An 11,530-nucleotide genomic window follows, 5' to 3' on the forward strand; every position below is an offset into this window, starting at 1 on the left:
TGGTTACTCTAGGTTTCCAAATTTCAGCAGCCCCTCATACTAGTACGCTCTGAAGGAAATTATTTCACTATTACGCCTGGTTTGGATTTTTTTTTTCTGGAAACCCCTATCATACTACGGTTTTTTTCACTAATTATCGTGAAAAGGATATTATTGCAGGAATTCCTTCCATGAGTTTTCCAAGAATTCTTCTTGAAATTTCTTAAAAACTTCTAAGTGTCCCTGGTCACACCACCAGAAATTTTTCTGGGGATTTCTTCAGGGTTCATTTAAATTTTTCTGTAATGCTTGAATAAAAAAGCTTCTCGCAGAATTCCTAAGAATGGATTTAGCAGGAATTCCACTAGAGATTCCTCTCAGAATACATTGATAGCAATGCATTTCAATGATAATTTCTTCAGGTATTCATCCAGAGGTTCTTTCAAGAATTCCTAAGGGAATTCTTCTTGGGACTTCTTCAAAAGTTTCTCAAAAGATTCATCTTGACACTGCATGGTCTACGGATTTCTTCCGAAGGATGTTTTTGTATTATAGACGCTTCAACCACTATGGGTCATTCGCGTCTGATTCCGAAGGATTTCCTCCAGAAATATTTTTTCCATGATTTTTTCTTATTCTTATTCTTATTCTTATTCTCCTAGAAGTTTTTGAAGTTTTTTGATTAATTTTTTTTGCAGAAATTTACTTCCTTTTTTGAAAGGTTGAAATTCAAGGAGAATTTCACAAAGCTTCGAAGATTCTTTCAGAAATAACACATGGGTTTTGTTCTAGAAATTTAGAAATATCAAAAAAGAAAATAAGTTTCAGAATTGATTGTTTGAATTTCGCCCAGGTTCCATTTCTTTCCAAATATGCTAAAAAATCCTCTCATTCCTGCAGAAAATACACATGAATCTTTTCCAGACTGGAAGATACTCTGTGCCCAAGGATATCAAAAAAAAAAAATCCTTACGAAACCGACCGGGAACCGCATGATCATGCAAAATACTCATGCTCTTACAACTGAGGCTATAGGGTCCCTCTTCAAATTAAGGTGTTTCCTCAGGTATTCTCCCACGTTTTATAACTTCAGAAGTTACTGCGGGATTTTTTGTCCAAGAATCCCTCCAGAAAACTTTCTGGATTTTTTTCTAGGAGTTTCCAAAAGTATCTAAAAATGTTTGAAAGATTTTTTGAGACAAGGGTTTCTTAAAAAAAATCCAATTAGGGATTCATAAACCCTCTTAAGATGTGAAAATTGTTGCATCCCGATGACGTAGTGCACGTTCATCGTGCCTGTCTGTGTCATATTGACTCCAACATCTGACTAGGTTTACATAATTATTCAGTATTTTTTTGTGAAATTTCTAGAAGAATTTTTGAATAATCCCTCTTATATCCAGACAAATTCTGCAGGGATATCCAAAGACATTCTAGGAAAAATTTCTTATGGAATCACAAGAGCAATAAATAAAAGACCTTCCAGGAATTTCTGCAGGAAACACTGGAGAAATTTCTCAAAACATTCTTGGAGAAATCCTGGCAAAAAATTCCGAAGAAATCCATGTAGAATTTGTAACGAAATTTTAAGAAGATTTTCTGAAAAAAAACTATGGAAGAACTTTTGAAAAATTCTTTTGCTGAATTTCCTGAAGAAATCCCTTAAATTCTGAAGAAGGCTTTCGAGATAAAAAATATCTCTTGATAGGAAGGAATCTCAGCAGAAATTTGTAAAAGAACCTCCAACGGAACAAACCTTAGGAAATACTTTTGAATGAATCTCTGGAAGAATCTCTGAAGAAATCTCAGGAAAAACTTTGAACGAACCTCAGGAGGAGTTTCGTAAGAACTTCCTGGAGAAATATCTGAGTGAACTTCGTGGGAAATCCTTGGTTGAACTCGTATAACAAAATTATTGAGAAAATCTTTTAATCAAACTCGTGTAGGGTTTCCAAAAAATGTTCTTGGAGAAAATTGTTGACTATCGTTTGCAAAAGCCATCGAAAAAAACTTTTGAGATATTTCTGAAGGAGTATCCATAGAAATTCCGAGGAAATGTACAGAAAAAACTTTTTGGAAGAATAAGGAGCATTTGAAAGGATCTCCTGGAATATTTCTAAAAGAATCCCCGGAAGATTTTCTGTAGGAGTCTTTGAAAGAGTTTTTGAAAAGGAGTCTATGAAATGTTTTCTAAAGAAATAGAGAAATTTCTGTAGGAACCTTTGATATTTTTTGAGAATCGTTGAAAGTACTTCCGAATTTTCTCTGGTTTTTTTTAGAAATATTCTCTGGTTATTCTTTTACAGATTAATTTTACGGGAATTCTTGTAGGAGTTTATTCAACTATATTTACAGTAGTTTCTATAGGGATTACTACAGGACATCCTCCGAGAATTCTTGTGGAAGTTCCTCGAATATTCTTCCAGGAAAATTTCATGAGATTTCTCCGGGAGAGCCATCGGAAATCTCCCAGGATTTCCACCTAGGATTCCTCCTGAATCTTTTCAATGTGATTTGCCTGAGATTCCTTCTGAAGTTTCATCTAGAATGTTATTTGAGAGTTTCTTCTAAAGTACTTTCCGGATAATCTCATGGAGCATGTTTGATTATACGATGCTGATAATGAATATTTGCTGTTTCTTTATTCTTTGACTTGACTTGTAGGACTTTAACAACTGCGGTGGAACTCTTAGGCTACCGCAGTATGGACAATTTGCTGAAAATTCGCCATGTGTTCGGAAATTCCTCCAGTAATACCTTCAAAAACTCCTTCAAGGCATCCTATGTGAATCCTTTCAAAAGTTTTTTTTTAGCATTGCTCCAGGAGCTTGTCGAGGAAATCTATCCAGACAGTTATCTAGATGAAGATTTTTCCATAAACCCCATGGAAGAGCCCAGCAGGAGTATATTAACCTTTCAGGACGTGCGCTGTTGGAAAAAGTACAGCATGGATTCTTTACACTTGTCCTCGAGTTTCTTTAGAACTTTCTCCTGGGATTCTTGCGGAGGTTCTTAAGAGATATCCAGGAATTCGTCTGGTTGTTTCGCACAATTTTCTATCTACGGGCGTTTTTAGAAAAATCACCAAAGATTACTTCAAAAAAATGCAAATACATGAGAATTTTTTATGACAGAGATTCGGAAATTCTTCTAGGATTTTCAATTATAAATTCAGTTGTTCATTATGTTCTGTGATTTTGTTTCATAAACCACGTAGAGCGCCCTGAAAAGGGCACTGTAGTAACGCATAAAGCGAAAGAGAGCCTATAGCTCTTTACCACAGCTGGTTAAGAACAATAGAATATCCTGATGATTCAGATTTCTGAAGTCAGTTTCACTTAATAAGTGTTTTCTGAATACTCGGAAACGTAGTTGCGCAAAAACTGGACAGTTACATATCAAATGATACGAAGTTCCATAATCGGATTCGCAGCTATCACATGCAAATGAATCAGCTTGCTGAATATTCGCCATGTGATACCTGAGTCGGCAGAGGTAAGATACTTCGCCACCCTTGGGGATGGCTCAGTACAATACAATTTGGTTTGATGACATGACTCCAAACTATTCCCCTATAGTCTGTGTTGAGTAGCAGCCCAGGTGTCAATCTGGAGCTTTACCTAACACTTGGATACCGGAACAGCTGGCTCAGGGCCAATGAAGTCATGTGATGCTCCAGTGCAAGCTAACACATCAGCCAATTCATTTCCAGCGATGGAAGAATGGCCAGGTACCCATACAAGGTTAACAGCGATTGCTGAATTAAGCTCCTCGATTTGAGTTTGACAAGCGATGACTATCTTCGACCTAGAGTTGGCCGAAGCAAGTGTTTTAATAGCAGCCTGGCAGTCTTACAGAAGTATATTACTTTGCCCTTTTTAGGACAGAGACGAATTAGCCAAGGGCTGAAAGTCTCTTAAATAAAGACAAATCAATCAATCAATACTTTGCCCATTACGTGCTGCTGAAGTATCGATTGCACTCCGTACGTAAGAGCAAAGATTTCGGCCTGAAAAACGGTGCAGTGTCTACCAAGTGAGTAAGACTGATACAGCCTTAGCTCACGAGAATAAACGCCAGCACCTGCTCGACCTTCGAGAAGGGAGCCATCAGTGTTACATACGATGCCGTCTGAAATACTTCTTTCCAGATAACCAGATGTCCACTCTTCCCGGGAAGGGAAATTCGTGGAAAATATCCGATATGGAAAATTACAAGCAATTTTAACCCTAAAAGGGATACCTGGGGTCCATTGGACCCCAGGCGCCTTTCAGAGCTCGTCTTTGATGGAACACACTCAGCGAGGTGACGAAACTGAGGCTATGAAGGTATCCCTTTTAGGGTTAAGATCACTTGGAGCAAGGACAATTTTGTCCCAATTCACCAAAAGTGGAAACAACAAGGTGTGTGTTGATGTGCGGTTCACAGGAGTTTTCTCTAGTAGACTGAGTACCCGTAAGTAGACGTTAAGTGAAAAAAGTGCTTCTTGTTTGAGATTAATGTGTAGTGGAGCAACGTCAAAGAGTGCTTCGAGCGCTGCCGTGGGAGTTGAAGAGAACGCTCCAGACATCGCCATTAGGCACATCTTTTGGAGATGGCCTAACTTTGATTGGACCGTTCTCATTTCGACCTTTCGCCACCACACAAGACATCTATAGGCCAATATTGGCCGAACAACAGTTGTGTAAATCCATTTGATATACTTGGGTTTTAGACCCCAAGTTGTACCAAAGGTTCGCCGGCATTGCCCGAAGGCCATACAAGCTTTCTTGATTCTGAACTCAATGTGAGGTGTCCAGGAAAGCTTGGAATCAAGAATGACTCCACCTTACTTTACCTGTTCAGTCACATCGATTTCAGAATCAAAGAGACGCAAAGGTCGAACGCCATCACTGTTTCGCCTTTCCGTAAAAAGAACAATAGATGTTTGAATCGGATTAACCGAAAGGCCATATTGGCGACACGAACCCTCAACTATCTGAAGAGCGCTTTGTATCAGGTCCAGTGAATCAAAATTCAACCATCGCGCAGCAATAATGACAATGTCGCAACCTGTATTTGTTGCGACAAACAAACCCATGCGACATAAGTTTGTCCCAACTTGAAAATAATGGGATTAACATCGTACACCACGAGTTTAGAGATTTTTAAGCCTTGCATTGCGATTTTCGAACGGTAACTTCGAGTCGGTAAACACTGCAACTCTGGTGAAGCTCTATCATCAAACAGTTTCGACTTTGGGCTACCAATAATTGATTATTAACGAGTTGAAAAGTACGCAACAAAATCAGCTTCCGTTTTGTCTGCAACAAAAAATTTCGAGATCATGTCATTATCTGTTACCAGTAGGGATAAAGAGTAATCGTCGCACCTTCTTTGTTGCTTGTTTTGTGCCTCTTTTGTCTGACAATTCTCTTCACTGATCAGGTCGAAAAGGGTGCTGATACACATACCGACTAACCATGTTAGATAGTCGTCGGCAAAACTATAAGTAGGAAAACCACTATTATTGAAATGCCTCAATAGCGTATCTGCTACGAGATTCCACAAAGGTGGTGATAAGACTCCACCTTGGGGGCATCCACAAACACACAATTTACTAATCGCCGCTTGACGCAATGTCGAGAAGAGATGTCGATTTTTGAGCATTTGGTGAATCCAATTGGAAATTATTGGAGATATACCATGACCCCGTGCGGCTTCCAATATGGCATCGAAAGGCACGTTGTCAAAGGCACCCTCGATATCTAAGAAAACACCCAAACAAGATTGCTTTAGAGCGAATGCTTTCTCGATATCGTAAACAACCTTGTGTAAAAGAGTCACAGTGGACTTACCAGATTGGTAGGCATGTTGGTTCACATGAAGAGACACGTTGGCCAGTTGAACATCACGGATGTTATGATCCACAGTGCGTTCTAAGCATTTCAGAAGAAAAGAGGTCAAACTGATAGGTCTGAAACTCTTTGCTTCTTCATACGACGCACGACCCAGTTTCGGAATGAACTTCACAGTAATATCCCGCCAGGATTTGGGAATACACCCTGTAGCAAAACTACAAACAAGTATTTTTTCTCAAAACATGTTTTAAATTATCAAATCCCTTCTGAAGCAAAATAGGATAAATCCCATCTGCCCCAGGAGATTTGAAAGGAGCAAAGCTATTCAGTGCCCACTCAATCGATTCTATTGTTACAATACTCCGAGCCAAGGCCAGGGAATCATAATTACAAGAAAAGACATCAGGTTCATCCGAAGATGTAATATCCACAAATCCAGGGAAGTGTGTGCTGAATAAGCATTCCAGAGCTTGCTCATCAGAGGAAGTCAGATCGCCATTTGGCAAACGAAGTTCGTTCACTCGGAAATCCTTAGATTTCGCAAGGATTTTGTTTAACCGACTGACTTCACTCAACCTGGAATCATTTGTACAAAGGTTTTTCCAACCGGATCGTTCAGCAGACCGGAGAGCTTTCCTGTAGGCCTTGCGAGCCGACCTGAAAGCCTCCGTACCAGCCGAACGTCGTCTGTTCCAACTCTTTCTATATTGTTCCCTGAGTTTCGCCAGATCAGAGTTCCACCAAGGAGTTCCTCTTGTGATCTTCACAGACCGTAGAGGGCATGCTTCTTCAAAAGCTTCCATGATGAAGGTCGTTGTAGTATCAACGGCATCATCTAAATCACTTGGAGTGTCAATGGATGGTGAGTATCCATGAAATTTGGCCGCAATCAAATCATTAAAAAGATCCCAGTTTGTTGACCGGGGATTCCTGAAACGCAATGTTTGCGAAGTAACATTAAAATGTTCAAAAAAGATATAGCGATGGTCAGATAAAGATTCTTCATCTGACACATGCCAATTGGTCATCACGTGACTAATTCTACAAGAATAAAGCGTTATGTCTAACACTTCCTCTCTAGCAGATACCATGAAGTTTGGGCGGTTGCCTATGTTAAGTAATCCAAGATCTGTACTACTTAAGTATTCCATCAAACTGGAGCCTCTGATGTCTGAGCTGCCTCAGATGATATGGTGAGCATTAGCATCACTGCCAACAAATACCCGAAGGCGTTTGCGATTACGTGTTTAAAAGCATCCGCAGGGGATGGTTCGTCATGCGGTAAATAAACCGAACAATAGACGTACATCCTGTTTAGGTTTTCAACAGATACATCAATTGTGATAGCGGTGGTTTGTTCAGAGATTAGTGTAGCAACTATTGCGTTGTTGACAAGCACACAGGCTCGAGGCATGACACGCGAGTTTGCCATTTCATGTTTACTGAGAGTAGCGGGGTCTTCAGTTAGCCTAGTGGTTAAGGCTATGTTCTGGCCTTAGTCTACGCAAATTTCAAAATTTTTGTTAGGACGAAAGTTAACGATGGGGGAGGGGGAGGGGGTTTGGTCTGAGTTGGTCAAAATTTGGTCTAAGTCGTTTATGAACAAGCAAAACTGAATATTTATTTCAACAGACCAGTGTTTTAAGAAAAAATATTATATTTCTCTGTTTTGAAGTTATGTTGAAAAACAGAAATGGTAATTTTCAACACTTGGAATTCCTGGTAGCGATGACGGCGAGTTATTCTGGCGCGGAGGTCTACTCCGGACGATGTACACGCTCCAGGTTGCCAAGGGGCGCTTGTTCCAACCCTCAATCCTCAACTAAAAAAGAAGGAACTGTATGTGCATGATGCGGTCGTTGGAATCAGTATCCAAAGCACCCCCCCCCTCCCCCCTCAGTTCCATAGAAGAGGCGGCCAGCCAGCAGGCGAAATAAAGCGACAGAAACAAGACAGCTCCCCAGCTTGACAGCCAGAGTGAGTCCAAACAAGATAAATTGCTTTTTATCTGCGTGTCTCCTAGTCCGGACTCGTCTTCGGTGTCGTCGTCATCGTCATCGTACGGACCTTGGAAAATCTGCAGGACCTCGCTGGGGATGACGACGACCATCATCATTAGGTTAGAATCGGAAGAAGTTGTTTGTTGGTCACCACCCTGGTATGTTTGCACTTGAGCCAAGGAAGCGTCAACGTCGTCGTCGTCAGCCAGATAATACTGCATTGGCATTAGGATATTTTCGGATCGGACACAAATAACGTTATTGATGCTGATGATTGCACGTAGGTGACGTGCAAATTTAGTGTATGTCTGAGAACCTATTTTCTAATGGTATGAAATCATTTACTAAGTCCTGGGCAGGATCGAATTTCCAACGGAAAAGTTCTACCCATCCGTTTCATCCCATAGGTAAACAAAGTTGCGGACGTGTCCAATCGCACCAGTCGCAATCCTACCATTTCGCCATGTCATCAATTGAGGGAAAAATATGAAAATGGGTTTTTTTCCCGCAGTTCGACAGCACGGACTACGTATGAAACAATCGTCAGTCATCGCACAGTCAAGGGCTAGTGAATGTTGTTCACACGCAACGATTTAAGCCAAATTGAAACAATAACAAACTCTAATAGGTACATAAACAAGCTGAAATTTGTGAAGAGTATGGCGGAAGCTGGGGATATTTTCGCAGGTGCTTGTTGTTTTGCTTTATGTTTGATTGCTGGTGAAATACATTTTAGGTGTATTTTTTGAGAAAGCAAAAAGAAAAAAAAAACAATCCGTGCTGTAAAATGTACAATGATATGTATCGTCCTTTATACTGGCATTTTCCAGATTTGCTAGTAGCTAGTATGTCTGAAACATAGTGGATTTTTTTTTAATTAGAAGGCACAAAATGTTGCTAATTGACAAATTGAGAGATGAAATTTGTGAAAAATATGCGTACTGGTGGCATTTGAGCCCACGATTCCGTATCCAGCTTTTTACGCTGGCTATAAAACGACAAGGGGTGAATTGATTCTGACATTTCTTGCCAACAACTTTTATAGTAAAATCGGAGTAGGCTGAAAAAATAGCTTGTTGAATCAACTGTCAATATTTCTGCAGTCGACTATTTTGCATTATATTTCTCGTACATTTCTGTTTTATAATCATTTTTATATAATTTTAGGCATTAAATGAAAAGGATCAACATTTTCATTGGCAGCCGAGATATCCCTGAACATATCAAACTTGCTGTTTTATGTACAGTGCGGAGAATTTATTAGATTCAAGGCTGATTTGCTGCTGCTGCGGGAATACGAAAATCGAGTCCGATCCGATTCTTGCATAAAGTGTCGTCTTGCCCCACGAATATTCTGTCGCCTTCGACATCGCCCAGGAGCAGCCACACCCCTTTTGTTTCGGATAGTCTCTTTCCTTCTTCGCTCCTTATCTTGTATTTATTTATGGACACATCACATCAACAGGCAGACAACAGCCCCAATGATGTTTAACCTAATCCTAGACTTATTTCTAATGTCTATTTTTAACAATAACTTTGTCATACTTAAAGGTAGAATTACACAAGTCAAGAGTACATAAAACTCAATACACACAGCAATTAAACACATCTAACGGGAAATGCTAAAATATCTAGAAAAAGTTCGGCGGAGAATGCGGCGAGGGGTATTAAAGTCAAAATAGGAGGCTACCGGGTTGAAGACCCTTTGGATGCCAACTACGGCTCCATACATGCTATAGTTTGACCGTCTAAGTGGCAAGTGAATCAGGAGGTTGTTGCGTAGTGCTCTAGGAGCAGCGTACAAATTAATTTGTTCCAAAATAGTTGGGCAGTCAATACGACCTTGCAGAGCGTCCGCTATGAATAGGGCTCTGGCTGTATTGCGTCTTACATGTAAGGGTTCTAGGTCAATAAGTTGGCAACGATTTTCATAGCTAGGGAGACGGAAGGGATTTCTCCACGGTAGCCTTCGGAGCGCAAAACGTAAAAACCGTCTTTGCACGGACTCAATCCTCTCGACACCGTTATTGTAGGATGGACTCCAAACTTCGGAGCAGTATTCCAAAATAGAACGCGACAGGGAACAGTATAATGCTTTGAGACAGTATACGTCAGTGAAATTTTTAGCTGTCCTAAAGATGAATCCGAGAATTCGTGAAGCCTTGCTTACAACATATGAGACATGGTGTTTTAAGCTTGTATCTAATATCACTCCCAGATCCTTCACGTGATCCACTCGTCCTATTTCGGAACCAGAAAGATAATAGTTGAATCGTATCGGTCTTTTCTTCCTCGAGAAAGTTATTACCGAGCACTTTGCAGGGTTAACAATCATTCGGTTGACAGAGCACCAATCCGTAAAACATTGAACCTGTTGCTGGAGAAGATTGCAATCATCGAAAGATCGAATTTCTAGGAAGAGCTTGAGGTCATCTGCATACGACAAACGAGGAACCTTGATTGCCTGATGCACATCGTTGAAATAAAGCAGAAAAATTAGAGGTCCCAAATGACTGCCTTGTGGAATCCCTGACGTAGACAAAAACGAATCTCCGATGACTACTTTCAATTTTCGATTTGTCAAATAAGACTGAAACCATTGCAATAAATTTCCGCCGATTCCTAATCTGTCCAGTTTTGCGATCGCTATTCGGTGGTTTATCAAATCAAAAGCGGCTGTTAAATCGGTGTAAATCACATCAGTTTGAGTGTGGCGAACCATACTGTCCGTAATGTAGGTTGTAAGACACAGCAGATTAGACGTAGTCGACCGTCCCGGTGTGAATCCATGTTGATCTCCGCTGAGTAGCTGCTTGCAGTGGGCCCTAAGGGGTTCCATGATCACCAGCTCAAACAATTTTGACACCGCACTTAAAGATGTGATGCCGCGATAATTGTCGATATCTCTTCTGTCGCCCTTCTTGTACACTGGGAACATGTGCGCACACTTCCAGCAGGATGGGAAAACGCCATTGCGCAGTGAGGATCGAAAAATTAAAAGAAGTGGAGTAACCAACAAGTCTATATGCCTCTTCAAAAGCACTGATGGACATCCGTCAGGTCCAGGGTTATAAGATGTCTTCAGCTGAGATGAGGCCCTGATAATCATAGCTACATCGATATCAATTACTCCTAATGATTGACTCGACTAAAAGACGTTGCTAGCTGCGAGTTCGATTTGATCCGCCATTAACTCTTCGTTTGCAAATACGTTTGCAAATTTTTCGGAAAACAGTGAGCAGATTTCACGAGGCGTCGTACCGGCGATTCCATTGAACGTCATAGAAGATGGCAGTCCGGATTCTTTGCGCTGCTCATTTACATACTTCCAGAAACGTTTAGGATTAGACTTTAAATCACGCTGGACATTCTGCTGGTATATAGTAAAGCATTGCTGGTTGGCTCGTTTATACTCATGATTGAGTCTGTAATAAAAGTTTCTAAGCGGAAGTGTGCGATACTTAACGAACCGTCGCAGGGCAGCTCTTTTAATTGTCTTCAGTCGACGCAGTGAAGCCGTGTGCCAAGATGGTCCAGGTTGTCGATCGATAGTTTTCTTCGGGATGTGTCTGTCGATCACGTACGACAAGACGTTAGAAAACGTTTGAGCTGCGGTATCGGCATCGTTGAGATCCAGAATATTATCCCATTCGAGCGAGGATAACAAGTTGGCAATACTGCGGTGGTCAGCTCTACGGAAATCGTACGATA

General features: G+C 40.7%; 1 protein-coding gene across 3 annotated transcripts in view; it reads right to left on the reverse strand.

The window, feature by feature from the left end:
• LOC109622131 (beta-1-syntrophin) overlaps positions 1-11,530 on the reverse strand; it is an 804,166-nt gene that overhangs the window by 150,291 nt on the left and 642,345 nt on the right. The gene's annotated exons all lie outside the window — the stretch shown is intronic.

The sequence above is a fragment of the Aedes albopictus genome, chromosome 3 (genome assembly GCF_035046485.1).
Source record: "Aedes albopictus strain Foshan chromosome 3, AalbF5, whole genome shotgun sequence".
Lineage (NCBI taxonomy): Eukaryota > Metazoa > Arthropoda > Insecta > Diptera > Culicidae > Aedes > Aedes albopictus.